General features: G+C 34.1%; 1 protein-coding gene across 3 annotated transcripts in view; it reads left to right on the top strand.

The window, feature by feature from the left end:
- LOC128988892 (uncharacterized) overlaps positions 1–19,551 on the top strand; it is a 157,003-nt gene that overhangs the window by 94,812 nt on the left and 42,640 nt on the right. For 2 of the 3 annotated variants that reach the window (XM_054410649.1, XM_054410650.1), the window contains one exon: positions 7,718–7,753. The exons of the other annotated variant lie outside the window; for it this stretch is intronic. The gene's annotated coding sequence lies outside the window, so the exon portion shown is untranslated. The remainder of the gene's footprint in view (positions 1–7,717; positions 7,754–19,551) is intronic. 3 annotated transcript variants of the gene reach the window in all.

Raw genomic sequence — 19,551 nt, 5'->3', positions numbered from 1 at the left:
GTCTGGAGTGTGGGAACTGTTTATGATGATTAGATTAAGGTATCTGCAATCATAAAATGCTATGGGAAGGGAGGTAAACGGGTCCGCGACGTACAAAGTGATGAATGAAGTAGTCAAGGCGAGCTGTCCGGAGTGTGGGAACTGTTTATGACGATTAGATTAAGGTATCTGCAATCATAAAATGCTATGGGAAGGGAGGAAAACGGGTTTGTGACGTAGGAAGTGGTGAAGAAAGTAGACAATGCGAGCAGTCCGGAGTGTGGGAACTGTTTAGACCATTAGATTAAGGTATTTGCAATCCTATGATGCTATGGGAAGGGAGGGAAACAGGTCCGAGACGTAGGAAGTGGTGAAGGAAGTAGTAAAGGTGAGCAGTCCGGAGTGTGGGAACTGTTTATGACCATTAGATTAAGGTATTTGCAATCCTATGATGCTATGGGAAGGGAGGGAAACAGGTCCGCGACGTAGAAAGTGGTGAAGGAAGTAGTCAAGGCGAGCTGTCCGGAGTGTGGGAACTGTTTATGACGATTAGATTAAGATATCTGCAATCATAAAATGCTGTGGGAAGTTAGGAAAACAGGTCCACGATGTAGGAAGTGGTGAAAGAAGTAGTCAAGGCAAGCTGTCCGGAGTGTGGGAACTGTTTATGACGATTAGATCAAGGTATCTGCAATCCTAAAATGCTATGAGAAGGGAGGTAAGCAGGTCCGTGACGCAGGAAATGGTGAAGGAAGTAGTCAAGGCGAGCTGTCCGGAGTGTGGGAACTGTTTATGACGATTATATTAAGGTATATGCAATCCTAAAATTCTATGGGAAGGGAGGTAAGCAGGTCCGTGACGTAGGAAGTGGTGAAGGAAGTAGTAAATGCGAGCAGTTTGGAGTGTGGGAACAGTTTATGACAATTAGATTAAGGAATATGCAATCTTAAAATGCTATGGGAAGGGTGAGAAAAGGTCCGAGACGTATGAAGTGGTGAAGGCAGTAGTCAAGGCGAGCTGTCCGGAGTGTGGGAACTGTTTATGACGATTAGATTAAGATATCTGCAATCATAAAATGCTGTGGGAAGTTAGGAAAACAGGTCCACGATGTAGGAAGTGGTGAAAGAAGTAGTCAAGGCAAGCTGTCCGGAGTGTGGGAACTGTTTATGACGATTAGATCAAGGTATCTGCAATCCTAAAATGCTATGAGAAGGGAGGTAAGCAGGTCCGTGACGCAGGAAATGGTGAAGGAAGTAGTCAAGGCGAGCTGTCCGGAGTGTGGGAACTGTTTATGACGATTATATTAAGGTATATGCAATCCTAAAATTCTATGGGAAGGGAGGTAAGCAGGTCCGTGACGTAGGAAGTGGTGAAGGAAGTAGTAAATGCGAGCAGTTTGGAGTGTGGGAACAGTTTATGACAATTAGATTAAGGAATATGCAATCTTAAAATGCTATGGGAAGGGTGAGAAAAGGTCCGAGACGTATGAAGTGGTGAAGGCAGTAGTCAAGGTGAGCTGTCCGGAGTGTGGGATCTGTTTATAACGATTAGATTAAAGTATCTACAATCTTAAAATTCTATGGGAAGAGAGGGAAACAGGTCCGCGACGTAAGAAGAGGTGAAGGAAATAGTAAGGTGAGCAGTGTGGAGTGTGGGAACTGGAAACCGTTTGTAGCAGTTAGATTAATGTATCTGCAATGCTGAAATGCTATGAGAAGGGATGGAAGCATCCCCACGACATAGAAAATGGTGAATGAAGTAGTAAAGGCTAGCAGCGTTGAGTGTGGGGAAGGTTTGTGGCAATTAGATTAACGTATCTAAAATACTAAATTGCTATGGAAAGTGATGAAAACAGGTCCACGATGTAGGAAACGGCTTAGAAAGTAGTAAAGTATGAGCATTGTGTGAAAACCGTCTGTGGCAGTTATATTGATGTATCTTTAATCCGAAAATCCTATGAGAAGGGAAGGAAACAAGTCTATGACGTAGGAAATGGTGAAGGAAGTAGTAAGGCTTGCAGTGCAGAGTGTGGGAACTGTCTTTGGCAATTAGGCCTACATTAATGTATCTACAATCCTAAAATGCTATGGGAAGAGAGGGAAATAGGTCTACGACGTAGGGGGTGGTGAAGGAAGTAGTAAAGGTGAGCGTGTTGAGTTTGGGAATGGATTAATGTATCTGCAATGCTAAAACGCTATGGGAAGAGACTGTAGACTGTAGGTTAAAATAATTACGAAGCACGAATCGATACATATTTCGATACATGCAATCGTTTACAATAGAAATTTACAACTGAGTTGACAACAGATGATTTTTACTCCATAAAGGATAAAAACTATTTTACTTCCTAAAGAGTAAAAATGCTACTTTAGACCCGCAACGCATGCATTAAAAACGACTGGTATTACTGCAGTATGACCAAAACAATATAATATAAACCCTTGATGACTCCGCTCAATTTTGTGGATGCCTCTGCGAACGCCACCTAGTTTATATAGTACCATAGCAATGCATCCCAAACTAAAGATGGACAGTGTTATCACCCAATTTGAAGTGAAAATTTGATTGTTGCGATTTTTATAATAGCAATGTTAAATAAATAATCATAATAAAGTTGTTTGGTTTTTTAAATGACAAAATCGAGATTTCCTGCTAAACTACTCTAAATAACGATTATGTTTACAAACGCTACCAAATAGCTCACTCAATTTATTTCCATTATAGTCCTGGCAATAAAGGTAGATCTCCAGCACAGGAAAAGTTCTACATGGCTTTGTCCTATTATTTGTTTCAAGATACGGTAAATATAAGTTCTGAACCGTAGCAGTTCTAGCTCTATTATCTTAGGAATCACTTTAAAGGTTGTTCACGTCCCTCGCGAGAGGAATGCCATATCATGTGTCTATCAGCCCATGTGTTAAACATCTGTGGTCTGTGGTTTGAGCCTGGGACTTATCTGACTGTCACCCTTCAATGGGTGGAGGGTGGTGGTGACTTGACCTGTGCATATTAGGAAATGTCACATTCCAGACACGTTTTGCGTGGTTTGTTTTGTGTTTTGTGTGTTAAAACTATTGGATTTTATTCATATGGAAACTGGTGAAACCTTGGTCTTGTAATCTAACGTTGAACTTTTCCTTTGATAGCATCATTGGAAAGAATACTGACGAATGGATTCTGGACATAAAAACAACATTACTTGGAATAAAACCAGCAACCTCCATATTTAAATGTGAGCACGATACCCACGGTAAACTATTTAGACCAAGTCAAACTTCATGTTTACGTAAGCGAATAACAGAATTTTCTATAAACACGGTGATGAAGATGAAGAGAAATATTTGTAAATTGAAGTTCAATTCGGTTAACCATTACTAAATAAAATTTAAATTGAACATTTAACTTGCCAAATGTATCTAACCTCATATTATTGTTTCTGCGTATCAAAATGTATGATTAATTTCTAAATAATAAATATATAAATACCCCCGCCGCAGCAAACCTGCATACTAAGCGAATTTCCATTTGACTGATTGGATTTACACTGAAATGTCTACTTAAAAATATAACATTTATTCTTGATTTAAATAAAATTAGTTTAACAAGTACTTAGGTTTGCTGAATCAGCGAGGATAAAACTGTTTTTTTTGTTTTTTTTTGTAAAATGTGAATAGTTAGTAAGAAATAAAAACATTTTCCAAATTTGATCAAAATATGTTCACAAACAAGCAAACTACAACAGTTTACTATTTCTCCATAAGAATAACATGGGAATTTTAAATTTACGATTTTTTGGAATTTTCTCCGTAACTATTAGGCGCATAATAACGCTTCAATATACCAAATTATTTGTTTTTTTAATCTCTACAAAATGGTTTGGAAAGAAATTGCAAAATTTTATGTTTTTTGGGTCAAAAATGGGAAAAACCTATTTTTACCCCATAAAACCCCCCGTAAACCCCAGTTCCCATGGTCCGATCATGCTGGATCGCGAACTCGTTCGAATAAACGTACGTTTACACGTTTGTACCAAATTTCATCAAAATCGGATCATTTTTGCATGAGTTATCGTGCTGACGGACACACATATATATATATATATATATATGAATTTGAACGGATGGTGTTTTTGGCCTCTAGGGACCTCAAAACGAAAAAAAAACGGTCCCGCGTCCAGGTCTTACCATGAGTACTCTGGTAATAGCTTATTCCCTATATGGGAAATTCGCTAAAATAAACATCATACTCTGTATGACGTAATTGTAAGTGTCTGCCAACGCAAATGAATTCGTTTTAACTTTTACATGACAGTATCATATGAAATTCAACAGGCCCCTTAGACCCCCCCCTTAAACCCCCCCCCCCTAAGACCTAAGGGAGTCATTAACTCACTCTCATTATCTTCATTACCATCAAGAGAGATTTGATCTATTCTTGAAAAATGTAACTTACTCAAACCGCCAAGGTGATTGTTGAATTTTGATCTCGTTCCTCTTCAGTGGCGGAACAGAAGAAAAGACATAGAGAACAGTCACAAGAGAAAATTGTAAACTGTTGTAGTTTGCTTGTTTATGAGCATATTTTTATCAAATTTGGAAAATGCATTCATTTCATACTAAACTATTAACATTTTACAAAAAAACACCTTTTTACAGCAATCCTAATGTACTTATAAAACTAATGCTATATAAATAGGGAGTAACTGTGATATTTTTAAGGAGACATTTTAGTGTAAATACAATCAGGCAAATGGAAATTTGCTCAGTCTGCAGGTTTGCTGCGGCGGGCCTTATTCCCTATATGGGAAATTCGCTAATAAAAACCAGTAAAAATAAAAAGAAACTAGTAATATCTAATTTATAATACCCATAATTATCTAAGGCTACGTGCACATCAATTCCTATCATTAGATAAGTTTACTTTGTCGGATGAAAATGTACACACAGAACTCAATTAATTTAATTCACTATATTGCATCACGTTGGCCTATACAACGTGGGTTGACGGCGACACGAATATAACAAATGAAAAACGTCGGATGCAAAGTCACGTACTCCAAACTTGCTTACCACGCTGTCGTGTGACATGTCCTACTACCAACTAACTGGCTGCTCGAACTCTGACATAAAATAAAGTTAAGTTGATTAAACTGTTGTCAACTATTCGTGAATAAATAGACTTATTTTATGATACAATTATCTTATAGATAGTAATCTACACTTAATGCTACATGTTTTTACGTCACTGGTCCGAAAAAAACTATTCTCAAATGCACTATACTGAAAATATTTTTAGTCGGGTTGTACATTAGGAGTACAATGGGAAATGCACTGTTCCCAAAATGGTTTTATGGAGCAGTACCTTTTGGAGTTATCTCTGGATCACAAATAAAGTGGCTAGGCGTCTTTCCATCACAAATAAAAAAACACTGGATGAAATTAATACTTTTTACAAAAAGATTACCTACATTACCTATAATTATAGGTATTTAACATTTCGATATAGGGTTTTATCGCAGGTGCGAATTCGCAAAGGAAATACTTACTTATACTTGTGATGATCGCCCTAGTAGCTTTCCAGCCGTGGTCGTCAAAGGTGATTAATTTTCAGGTATCTTCTCTTAATCCTCCATATTTAGAGGCTCAACACAGTTAGAAATCCTACTATTTATGTTTTTAACACTTATTTCTTTCTTTCACAGCTATTCAACATAATAGGAGAACTAACTATTCCCTTAGTTATTTTACCACGTTTTTGCAGATAATGAACAAGAATATGTATTTTCCAGACAAAAACTAGTTGTTTCATTTTTACTATAAGTTAGTTAAATTCTGTAATCAGTGGCGATCCAAATAATATGTTTCAGTTTATATTAATTATCTTCAAATCGTTGTACCGAGGAGCATAGTTGCATAAAAACAGTACATTAAGTAATTTTAGCTATTAATATTTTTATCAGTAAGCACTAAAAGCGTAACATACAAAAACATTTGAATCAACCTCTAATGCGTGGACAACTCAAAGGAAATGTCGCTTTCAATTCATCCTATTTTGGAACAATGGACTCCTTGGAAGCTTTATGCCATTTGTAGACAAATAAATAACATCTTGTAATGTACAAATAAAAGGAAGAGTCAAAGCCCAATAAGGAAACTTGTCGAGAGGACTTTAGCCCAGCAAGATCCTCTGAACGATGGAGAGGTCTTCCTCTAAGTTCTGTTGTAAGATAAGTTTCTTGTTGTATCTTCTGTTATAAATACTGTACAATATTGATGATTGATATTTAACGTAGAGTTTGAGTACGTAGTCTGCTACTTTTTGAAGAAATTAGTAGTTTGTTGAAGATTTTGGATGTTTAATTGTTCATGTTTAATAATTGTATACTTTCACGTGTTTGCGAACCCCAATTTATTGTAAATTTTACATATGAATAAATACGAAAAGTTAAAATATGAAACAGTTGAAATTGGATGTTTGAAAGCTATTGGAATTTAGGTTTTTTGTTTCATTAGTGATAAGGTGTTTTATTTGTTTTCATATGATACAGAAATAGTTTTTATTCCACTATGGTTTAAGAAAGGGTGTTACTTAATAGTCTAAACTCATTTTCATAATGAATTACGAAAGTTTTCAAAAACATTTGAACCTGTTATTGTACCACTGATAACACGTGGAGAAGATATAATTGTCATAAAATTATTTTTCAACACTTAAAACTATGTTTTACAATTAGTTTTCTGTGTGCTGTTAGAAACTAATGTTTTTCATTAGCATAGTATAAGTAAAATCTGTCATTCAATTGTTTAAACTAACTTACGTCATTAACTTACAGCTTTGGTGACTTATAAATTACTATTGTACCTGATTAATTATATCAACCATTGTTTATAAAAGAATTTGCTATAGTAATTCTTAGTGTTTTTTTTTTCTAAAAGCCCATATTATAGTGATTGTACGATCATTAATATTGTCACAATACACAGTCGTAATACTTAATGTTTTATTAAACAAAATATTTAAAAAAATCAAATATTACCGAAACTATAAGGTAACAGGTCACTGTTTTCATAATCATCATCATCACCTCTGAACTACAAACTATCATCATTTCCTCATCTGTTGCTAAATGAATTTTTGTTTTGGGAACTTTTCTCTCAAAACAAGTTTATCTCATTACAAAGGTTGTCGCTAAGTTCGTGTTTCAGGACAAACACAATTTACGAGTAACCCTTTAATCAGTGATAATTAAATCTTCCTTACGAAAAGATGTGTATTGTAAATTAACAGATTGATAATATTACTATTTCAGTCAACCTACTGGGAAAGGGTTTTGCAAATGCTTTAGATTTTTATAGGAGAAGGTTTAGCATCGCAATGCCTTTAAATATAAGTAGTTGGTAGTTATTGTTTGAATAGGAAAGCCGTAAATTGATGTTCAATTTTTGTGAACCACTCATTAGAATCCATAAAACCATATGTTTTTTTCGTTTTCAACAAACTGTTGCGTATAAACTTCTTGATGAAGTAACATAACATCACATGCGGTGGTAGCATGATATTTTTATATTGCGTTTTTAAACACGAGTTACTACTCATTAATTACCAGCTAAACTTGGTAAGAACATAAAGTATGTTGTTCTCATATAAGTATTGGGTATTAAAATAGAGGTTTTATGGTAAAACAATATTGTCAACTAGACATTTTTCAGACGCTAAAATGTTGTTTATATGTTTCCAGGAAATTCGCAGTTTTAACTCGATAGTTGAACCAAACGTGAGTAAACCATATATACACTAATATTTACAGTTTAAGTTTTTTTTTTTAAAAACCTGTTTGATTTACAATGGAAATCAATTTTATAATCTAACATCAAGTAACTACTTACTGCTACAGTAAACCTTGTTCATATTTCATGGTGAATAATCAACTTTACCTACGACCGTTTTTTTTAGTATCCGTTTCAGTTCAGTTGATAGAATTGAAAAGATTTACTTAGTATTGTTAACTTACGACCGTGTTTTAAAGTAGCCGTTTCAGTTCAGTTCTTAGAATTGAAAATTTTCACATAACATCATTGTTTACTTTAATAACAGCATAGTTAGGTTTACTCATAACAACACGGGTAACGGACCAATGAGGTTCAAGGATTGAGAGAAAAGAAGTAAAACTGTAAAGCTTCGAACTTTAACTAATCAGCTGTCCAGGGTAATTTTATTGTTAATGAGTGGTGCAATTTTTGTTTTGTAAATGATTCGTCGCATCACTGTCAGTAGCAATGAGAGGTTAGAAACGAAAACATAACCTCGCTTAGAAGTTATAAGTAGTGGTTTGTTAGTAATTAAAACTCTGTCGTAGGTAAACCGCGTAAACCGTCTTAATGACACTATCTTTACGCGATCGTTGCGTAAACTACTATAACAATATACAATATGAAAATGTTAAAACGTGTTAACTAGATATTATTATTTTTTACTACAGATGGGTTGAAAATACAACTTAATTTTGCCAAGAGGACATTTATTACTTGTTCAACAAGAGAGAAGGAAAACACTGACAAAAACTACTTCGCTTGTAACATTATCGGAATCCAGAGTATGGTTGATGGATGCGACGCACAGTTTGTTGAATGTTTACAATAGTGTAGCCAAGCAACGTTGGACTATGATAAATATTTTAATATTTTCAGACTATCAACATATAAAAGACTGTCAACAGCGCAACAAATATTTGTAAGATTTTAAATAAAATAGGTCTGAATAAAAGTAAAAGTATATATTGATTGCTATTTACATTAAAATATGTATTTTGGGCCCGGGTACTACGTAAAAATTAAACCCATAATTACCTAAGTATTTATCTTTTAGCTATGCGATTTTAGACTGAAATTATTTAAATTTCAAAGATCCAGCACGCCAGATCGTACTGAGAATTTGTTTCAAATCTTGTCATGTTCAGTATTATGGCTGATTTAATTATGTATATCTCATTAAATGTAGGACATTTAAATCGTGTAAATCATTAAAATATCCAAACAAATCTAAAGATCGCGTTATTAAACTAAATTTAAAATGTAAACAAGAAAGTCAGAGAAATTGCGACTCTTTGGTCAGTTTTAAGAGTTCTGTATCTACGTGTTTCAGCAATAGAATCAATCCGTTGCATAGGTTAGGAATGGTTTTAGCTTAAGGACCAATTTTTTTACCATGTGCAGCTACCAAGAGAAAAATCATGTTTCTGGAAAAGAAAAAAAATATGATCAGCAAGACACTGACTGTCAGATTTGTTCCGCATTCATAGAAGAATATGAATCCCGAGAAATTAGTCGGTGCAAGAATATATTCATTCAAACCGTTTAAAAAATAAAATGTTGAAGAAAGTAAACATTTGAATAGAAAATGTATACCGATAATCTTAGAGCTTAGGTATTTGGTGAAATGGCAAGTGTGTTAGTGAGTTCATGGATGAGTGGTAGTTTAGGATGGAAAATGAAGATTCAGGGAAATGCCAGATGATTGTTGAGGAAAGTGGCCTGGAGGAAGAAACCCTGACTTAAACCAGAGACGAAAAGGTCCTGCGAGCTCTAGACAACCTGATCAACAATGGTGTCTAACCTAAAGGTTCATTTTCAACAAAGAGTTTCAAGAGTTAAGAAGTGCTTTTTAATGGGGATTTCCCATAAAAACCCATTAAAAACCGGAAAATCGGATTTTCTCAAAAATGGCCCTAACGAGTTTGATAAAAATTTAGTATGTTGTAGCCCTTCAAACTCTGAACAAATTGGTACAAATCCCATTTTTCTAAAAATTACGGTTCAAAAGTTATTGTAAATTATGTTTTTTCCCATAAAAACACGAAAAATAGGATTAAAAAAAAATCCAGTTTTTATTTAACACCAATATATGTTAACCATACGTATGTTATGGTCTTTACAATTTTGATAGTTTTTAAAATTTTTTTGAAATTTTGTTTTTTAATGGGAATTTTCCCATAAAACCCCATAAAATAACGTAAAAATAGGATTTTCCCAAAAACAGCCCGAACGATTTTGATAAAAATTAATATGTTATAGTCCTTTATATTCTGAACAAAATAGTACAAATCCCATTTCTGTAAAAAGTACGGTTCAAAAGTAATTGTAAATTATGTTATTTTCCCATTAAAACCCCATAAATTAACGAAAAAATCGGATTTTCACAAAAATGGCCCGAACGATTTTGATAAAAATTTAGTATGTTATAGTCCTTTAAATTCTGATCAAAATTGTACTAATCCCATTTCCGTATATTTACTCTCACCGCTTACACATGATAATAAAGGTTGTTGACAAAATTATGGGAGAAAGTATGTGTCAGAATGCTGATACCGTTTATTTCGTTTGCATAAATGAGAGCTTGTGAAGCAATAGCTATGCTGAAGTCACGTTTAATTGAAAATTTCTACTTAACGGAGTAATGAAAAATTATTTCCAGCTAACCTCCCGTTATTTATTTGTGAGAAGTCTTTACATCTACAACGCACAAAGCAGAGGTCCTACGTTGAACCACATTCATTCTCCTGTCACGCCATTCCAACATTAACGTTACATTTGCTCTGCTCTCTGAACGTAGCTAAGAGGGATAAATTTAAAATACTTTCGTCTCGGAGTTTAAGAGCAATACTTTCGTAGTGTGCAAAATAATGTCAAAAATTGTCTATGCGCCGTTAGTTTTCCTTGTATATTAGCTGAATAGCATGTTAAGGAATTTTCTATCCTGTATGTACATTTTGATGTCTTTTATTTATTTTGTGCAATGTAGTTTCTATATTAGGCCTGTTATGTTTATTTAGACGGGTTTTAGAGCGAAATCTAACACAAAACTTAATTCTCTTTACTAGTCAAATGTTTCCAAGAAATTTACAAAATTATAATGCTGGTTAAATATAGAATGCAATTGGAAACTAAAGGGATAGGCTGATCGTTTATTATCTAAAGTATATTTACCTTCGACCGTTTTTAAACTAGCATTTTCAGTTCAGTTCTTAGAATTAAAGAGATTCACTTAACAGCATTGTTTTTTTTAGTTTACCTAACCCGCCATGTTAAACTTCCCTATCCCAAGCGTGATGTATACAACTTCCTTACTTCTCGAGTGATGTAAAGTTGAAAAAACTCACTCGGTGATGTAATGAAACCCATTTAAATAACATTGAGTGGATAACTTAAAAAATATACCTCTATGGAGCCAACGACGTTCAACGCTAGAAATCAGCTGTGTGTTTGAATTGTATTGTTATGCTTTGAAGAATTTTCCTAACCTAGCTTTTGTTTGTAAATGAACGTTACTGTTAGAAGATGAGTGAAATTGATAATGAAGCATATTGCTCGTAACCTCCTGAATATTGTCGGGTCAGGTAAAATCTTGTACGTTACACGTTACGCAAGAGCGTGTTTACATCACTTCGGTGAATTATGCAACTCGCCTTCGCTCGTTGCACAACATTCACCTGCGTGATGTAAAAACGCTCTTACTACACTTGTAATGTAAATAGCTATTTTTTGTATTTTTTTACATTACAACACTAGTGACGGGCCAATGAGGTTTAAGGATTGTAGAAAAGGAGTAAAATTGTAATATTTCGAATGTTAACTTATCAGCTGTTAAGACCAATTTATGAGCGATTGGTGCAATGAGTGCATAACTGTCAGTGGCAATGAGAGATTATAAACGAAAACCCAACCTCTCTTAGAAGTTATGAGTTGTGGTTGTTAGTAATTAAAAAACTGTAGTAGGTAAAGTAGTGTACGCCATTCAAATAAATAGTCTTAACGCGATCGAGTAAACTACTATTAATCATAATATTTTCCAACAGATTTTATCAAACGAAAATTTGTAGTTTTGTAAAAAAGATGTGAAACTAAATTATTAATGCATCAGCACTGTCACCATCCCAAACACTCCATGTCTTTGACACTCGAGCCACAAGTCAAAACATGATTAAAATCAAGCTTTGGTGAACTCTAACGTGTTAAAGGGGTTCTGCGAACGAGCAATATTGGTGAGTTAATTGCGCAACTTGTAGTAGCTGTGTACATTGACTCTGGAATGTTGATTTAAGCAGCGCACCAGCTTGTTTTGATGAATATACTAGATTCATTTGGGGAAAAGGGTGTGCACAATATTTCAATCGAAAAAGGAAACTACTGTATTCTAGATTTTTATACTTTTGAAAACATTTGGTGGGTTGTGAAAAGGAGTGTAAGATATTTCTAAATTGGAATTCAAAATTAAAGTAACTAGTTTCATATATTAGGGAAAAACTAAATCTTAAACCCTAAAACTATTTTGCAACCTAATTTGGATTTAAAAAAAAGAAAAGGTTTGTACTCCAAAGTTACTATGCAAAAGCTTGTTTAGCATCACTATCTATAAGTATAAAAGAGGATGTTTGTATATATATATATATTTGGCAGTGAAAAACTCAGACACCGCTGAACCGATTGCCACGAAACTTGGTACATACGTGTAGAATTTCATGGAATAGGTTTATACACCATCAATTTCGTGATCCGTCCAATCGGCTCCGCCCCAGTGGCTCTGGAGTTTCCCATGTTAACCTTATGAGAAATGGAATTAATGAATCTTAACAGCTGTTTCAATTAAACAAGTTGGTTCTGTTCTATGATGTTCAATAGCATTAAAGTTACAAGGATTACCAACAGGGTGCAGCACTATTATTTCTTTATTATTATTATTATTATTATTTACATTTATGACAACAGCTAATTTGCAACCAAAAGGTGAGTGAGCATAGCGAACGAACTTCAACCTGGAGGCGAGTTAGCGTAGTGAACGAGCTAACCTGAAGGCAAGTGAGCGCAGCGAACGAGCTCCAACCTAAAGGTGAATGAGCGTAGCGAACGAACTTCAACCAGGACGTGATTGAGCCATGCGAACGAGATTATCTTGAAAGTTAAGAAGTTAAACGGGGCAAAGCCCGCGGGTTACAGCTAGTTGAGTATAAAACGCTAACCTACTGTCTATAATCAATGGTAGTAGAATAGAATTAATACAAATATTGTTAGGTTTGGCAAAATATCAAGCTTTATTAATTTCATTCAACTGGACTACATTGTAAATTAATGTTTCGAAAGTCAAAAGTATGAAATTTATACTTGTGGTTAATTTTTTCGTTGTCATAAAGACATTTCAATATTCTAGTCCAAAATCGCATTTTTTAATGATCAGAATAAAGCTCTAGGTTTAATTCTTAAACAAGATCACGTTAACGAGGACCACGGTTGTCCTGAGTGGGTAGACTATCTTTGTGCGAATTTCACTTTCAAATTCATGTTTTTATCTCAAAATAGTTTCAATAAATCCAATTATATTGCTATACAGCATCTTTGTAGACACTACTCTCTTAATATTTACAAAAGTGTTGAATTTCGAGTATATAAAAGCCCATAGAGTAACATATATAATGAGTAACAGGGCTGAATTGACAGGTACTTTCCTAATCACAGAAATGTATATTGATAAGATTCTTTTGCCCCAACTACGACTTTCCTATTGTTAGAGGGAAATGTCAGAACAAACGAGGAAACAAGTGACACTCTTAAGATTACAATGGGCCTGAAATGTTGAGCTTGATACTAATATTATAAAAGAACGGCGTTTTCTTTTGCTCCAATATACTTTTGTATAAAGTATATTTTCTATGTATAAATTATGTTTCATTATTTCACCTGTGCATCGATTTAACTATTTTGTTAATGAATAATTTATCCGTAGTACTATTTTGGATGGTTGTGATTATATTAGTTTTAATTGTTCAATGGTAGGCTACTAGACCAATGGTGCTAAACATAATAAAATTTTAACAACATAAAGTACTTTTATAGGTCGAGACTATTTTCTTCAGCAAAACTAGAGAACTAATTTCAAATCCATCAAAATATAAATTTCCAACTACAGTATAATGTAAATGTCATCGACTCACATACTACTATGTACTTTATACTATTTCCCCTTTCAGGAGAAAAAGAGTTAGCATGTGATTTTGCAGCATTATGACGAAACCCAATTTTTGCAATTTTCATACTGAGCTGTATTTTACCAAAGCCATTAGGTTTGCAGCGCAGCACGATCCCTCACCACCCTTTCGCTGTTCATATGATTTGTTATAGTGTTGGTCAAGTGATTAATGATTTCCCGCCAACTGGTCACGTGATCCTGCTAACGAGCCAATCCCGAGGCTCTCCTGTATGACACGAGTCTACCTTTGTGTAAAACATCAGCGAAATCTGATCATTATGTTTTACGCTCTACAGACGAATATACTTAGACCACCTGTTTAGATGATCGTAGCAAATATAAGGTTACTTAATTTTAGCGAATTTCCCTATAGGGAAGTAGCTATTACCGTAGGTGGCATGGTAAGACCACAGACAAAGGAAACAAAGGTAAGACCAAAACCCGGGACCGATTTACTTTTTCATTTTGATGTCCCCAGAGGCCAAAAACACCATTCGTTCAAAAATTTTTATATGTTTAAATTATATCTATATATATAATACGTGAAGCCTTTTTTTTGTTAACGCAACTCCTCCCTTATTTGTGGACCAATTTCAACGTTTGAGGTGTCAAAAGATTCGTCTCAATATGTAGTTTTGCAATAAGGTTTTAGAATTCTAAAATTCCTGCTCTTAAGAGCGTGAGGCCCACTCAAAGGTTGGGTTTTCCCCATAAGAAATACATAGAACAAATTTAAAACCAAAATACCCCCGCCGCAGCAAACCTGCAGACTAAGCGAATTTCAACTCGTCTGATTACATTTATACTAAAATATTTCCATAAATAAGACATATTATTCCCTATTTAAATAACATTAGATTTAACGAGTGCTTAGGTTTGCTGCTACGGGGAAGGTAAAAAGTGTTTTTTGACCATACGTCAATAGTATAGGATGAAATAAATAAATTTGCCAAATTTTATCAATATATACCCATAAACAAGTAAATTACAACAATTTTCATTTTCTCCATAAGAATAACATGGGAATTTTTAATTACACTATTTTTGAATTTTCTCCGTGACCGTTAGGCATACAACAGCGCTTCAATATACTAAATTATTTCTTTTTTTAAGCTCTACAAAACGGTTTAGAAAGAAATCGCAAAATTTTTTGTTTTTAGGTTGAAAAATGGGAAAAACCCATTTTTACCCCATAAAACCCCCCATAAACCCCCGTTCCCATGGTCCGATTATGCTGGATCGCGAACTCGTTCGAATAAACGTAGGTTTACACGTTTGTACCAAATTTCATCAAAATCGGATCATTTTTGCTCGAGTTATCGCGCTAACGGACACATATATATATATATATATATATATATATATATATATATATATAAATATATATATAAATATATATATATATGAATTTGAACGGATGGTGTTTTTGGCCTCTAGGTACCTCAAAATGAAAAATTAGATCGGTCTCGGGTCCAGGTCTTACCATGAGTACTACGGTAATAGCTTATTCCCTATATGGGAAATTCGCTAAAACAGCTGTTTATAAGAAGCTGTAGCTTTTAGGGAGTAAATATTGATGTTTGTAATATTTAGTAGGTTAAGACCAAGTTAAACAGTTCAAATGAGTTTTGTTGGAAGAACAGAAAATGCCTCAAGTTCAAAGAAGAAATATTGAACACGGTAGTAGGACACTATTAATAATAAGATATTTTGTGCGTATGAGGAGAGTAGAAAAAGAGAGACCTGGTCTAACAGATACCCATCCAGATACACATTCACTTTGTGAGATGAATAATATTTGCCAGTTCTGCTATGCAACTTACTTTGGAAGTGAAAAAATATACGAAGCTCATAGTGTTGTCACGGTGGGAAAGTAAACTTGCCTAAATGTCAGATCAGTAGTGGAGAACTGCCGGTTTTACCTCACTTTAGACACGTTTTTCCCATGTTATTCTTATGGGGATTATTTTTGGCCACCAAATCTAAAATCCTGATCTTTGTCTGCAAATCCCTATATAATTGTCAAACCTTATTTTTTACTTATTCTCTCTATATATATATTCAGTATTAAGCTAAAAAAAGCTAATTATTTCATATATTGACCCATACATGTGTATATGTATAGTAGTGTAAAAACGCTATTCACTGGAGCAGGAGCAGGAGCAACCCCCAATTGTACCATAGCACCCTACCATGTGTACAGTTTATTGTGTATCTGTTTTGGTTTAAATATATATATATATATATACACGCTATTCAATGAACCAGGAGCACGTGCACCCCTACAACTGTCCCATAGTATAGTAGTGTAAAAACGCTATTCACTGCATGAGCAGGCGGAGCAACCCCCAATTGTTCCATAGCACCCCATCATGTGTACACGATATTTTACTCGATTGTTTTGGTTTTAATATATATTTGATGGAGCAGGAGCAACACCGTGTTGAATTTCAATAATCAGTTTGTCGCTGCCGTTTTATTTGAGCATCGAGGTTTTTGGGCCAACTCCCCTCCCTCCCCCCTCACCACTCCCCTCTGCACCATGCACAATTGCTAGTACATCTACCATTCCCCTTTCTAGTTGATATATTATATTTCTATTTCAAAATCATGTATGTGCGAACTCGGCTCATGGCGTGGGTGTGCTCCCTTGGACATCCTTAGTGGAAATCCATGAATTCTGGCTACTTGGGAACTCAAGCCATTTGACATACAATAAATCACCTTTTCTCCTAATTACCTTTTCTACTAAATACATGTCTTTATATTTGGTCTTTAACAACTCCTCTGTATAGAAGCCTCCTCTGATTATATTACCATTTTCATCTTTCAAGATATAAGTCACAGGCTTTGTATTCTTAACTTCTACTATTGTAAATAGTTCCCCTGTCCAATTTGGGGTATATCCTTTACTAAACACATGTTTATATTTGGAAATTCTCACGCTATCACCTACCTTATATCTTGGCTTTTTAACTTGCATTACTTTAGAAGTCCTTTCATGCAACCTCTCATGCACATATTTACTATTCTTAATACTCACTTGGTTAGGCTTCATTCCTATAGATCTATGCACTTTATTATTATATTTTCGAATTAACTTTGGAAGTAAATCCAACCATTTATAACTCCCCTGAGCACTAAATTCCCTATATAACCAATTCTTTAAAGTTCTCTGAAACCTCTCCACAATTGCAGCCTTAGTTGTAGAAAAAGTGTGATAGTGATTAATATTTAATTTTTTCATTAGTTTGCTAAAATATTGATTAAAAAATTCTTTTCCATTGTCGGATTGAATGTTTTTAACCCCCTTTGGTAGAATGGTTTTAATGGCTTCTGTAACCACTAACCCTGTCTTATTCTTTAGTGGAGCAGCATAAGCTTTTTTAGAAAATGTATCTATTAAAGTTAAAATATATTTATTGCCAGAATTCTCTCTAGCATAGTTTTGCATATCAATTAAATCTATTTGTATGGTTTCGTTTACACCCAATACTTTAAAAGACCTTCTAATGAAATTCTTTCTTGCAGGCTTATGAAGTTCGTATGCAATTTCATTCATTTTTTATAACATCATCCTTTCCTGTAACTCTAAATACATCACCATTAGCCCCAATCAATAGATTATCTTCCATTCTTTTAAATACATAGTTTTCTGGTATATATGGTCTATTATCTATATACTTAAATCCACTCAAAGATGTGGGGTCAGCAACTAATAAATCAGGATTATATTCCATCAAATTAAAAATTTTTTCTCCATATACAAATTTTGATCCATCGTAATGCATAGCTTGTGACATTAGACAAATGTCATCCGAATGTTCCCCCTCTGGTAGATTTCTTATAAATAGTTTTCTGGCATCAAAACAATATAGTTTTTTATTATAAGTTATAGTCTGTTCTTTTGTAACACAGTCAGTGTCATCAATAGCAGGTTTAACACGTACTAACCTTTTATTATTAAAATTCCAATAGCCTGCTTCCATTTTTGGAACTTGTGAAACATTCACAGCATCTTTACTATCTGTACCTTCCATCAAATTGCTAAGTTTCTGTTTCTTAGCATTCCAAACACCATTCTCTGATTCTAAAAATTCATAATTATTATCGTTTTGTACAAATTTACCATCTTCTTTTCGTATTAAAGTCTGTTGTAAAGTGGGCACATCATCTAAACTTTCACCCTTTTCCACATTAGTAATTTTCCGTTTCTTAGCATTCCAAACACCATTCTCTGATTCTAAAAATTCATAATTTTTATTGTCTTGTACAAATGTACCACCATCTGTTCGTATTAAAGTCTGTTGTAAAGTGGGCACATCATCTAAACTTACACCCTTTTCCACATTAGTAATTTTCTGTTTTTTAGCATTCCAATTTTTATTCTTAGATTCTAAAAACTCATATTTAGTTTTACCTTGTAAAAAGACATCACCTTTTCTAGTTAATGTCTGTCCCAAAGTTGATACATCATCTACAAACTCTCCATCTTTAACATTACCAATTTTATGGTTTAAACCATTCCAACTATCATCTTGTAAATTTAAAGTAGGTTCACTACTAGCCCTGGGTTCTGTAGGCTTATTATATGGATTATATAAACGATAAAATTTATCTATAAACATATTTTTATTTAATAAATAATTCCACTTTCTCTCAATTCCTCAATAATGGAATCTATTTCATTATCCACTCCAGAGTTACCAGCTTGGCGACTTAGCCAAAGAAGTCTTAACCTATCTACAAGCTCATTAGGATCATCCCAATAAATATAATCTATTTTATTACCAGTCACTTGTCTCATACCTTCACCAACAGATTTAAATAGAGGTTTAATTATATTAAGATATTTAGTATGTCTATTACTTGAAATTGGTGCACCATCTTTGTAACTCTTTAAATGACCGTTTGTAGCTTCCAAAATCTCTTTATAATTTTGCAAATCAACCTGAGTATAGTTCTCAGGTTCTTTTAAAGTTAACAATTCCCATAAACCTTTTGTTCCCTTGTAGGTTTTATTTGCAACTGTAACATCATCGTTGGCAATATCAACTTCCTTATTTCCAATAAAAAATTTATTTGCATCTCGTCTAATACCATATGTAGTGTCTGTCATACTACTTTTACTGAGGTAATTTCCTAAATAGTCTGATGCTAAAAGACCGAAATCTAATTTCTGTGGGGTGGGTGGGCGTAATGGTTGTAATCTTGGTATCATTGATATTCTAGATGGTGTCATTGGGAGAATCTCCATTCGAGGCCTCTCTGATGTGATTTTTTTTAATTCTTGTAATGGCTCTAGTAAAGGTTGGAATGTTTGGAACCTCTCTTCAGCCTCTAGAAACTTGCCACGTTTTAAAGCTCTATATTTCTCTCGTATTTGATTTGCAGAGTCAACCAATTCTTGTTGAATGTTTTTCATCTTTTATTTACATTTTATTTATCTCATTTGACAAAGGATTGTACTCAAACACTTTATCATGTATTATCAAACAATATGCAGATGTATTTGCTGGCACATTTTCTGCAGTTTCAATCTCTAATTTAATATCA

This window comes from Macrosteles quadrilineatus, unplaced genomic scaffold, assembly GCF_028750875.1.
Source record: "Macrosteles quadrilineatus isolate MER2022 unplaced genomic scaffold, UCM_ALF_1.0 Scaffold_3__2_contigs__length_128488019, whole genome shotgun sequence".
In the NCBI taxonomy this organism is placed as follows: Eukaryota; Metazoa; Arthropoda; class Insecta; order Hemiptera; family Cicadellidae; genus Macrosteles; species Macrosteles quadrilineatus.
This window is presented reverse-complemented; position numbering and strand designations above follow the sequence as displayed.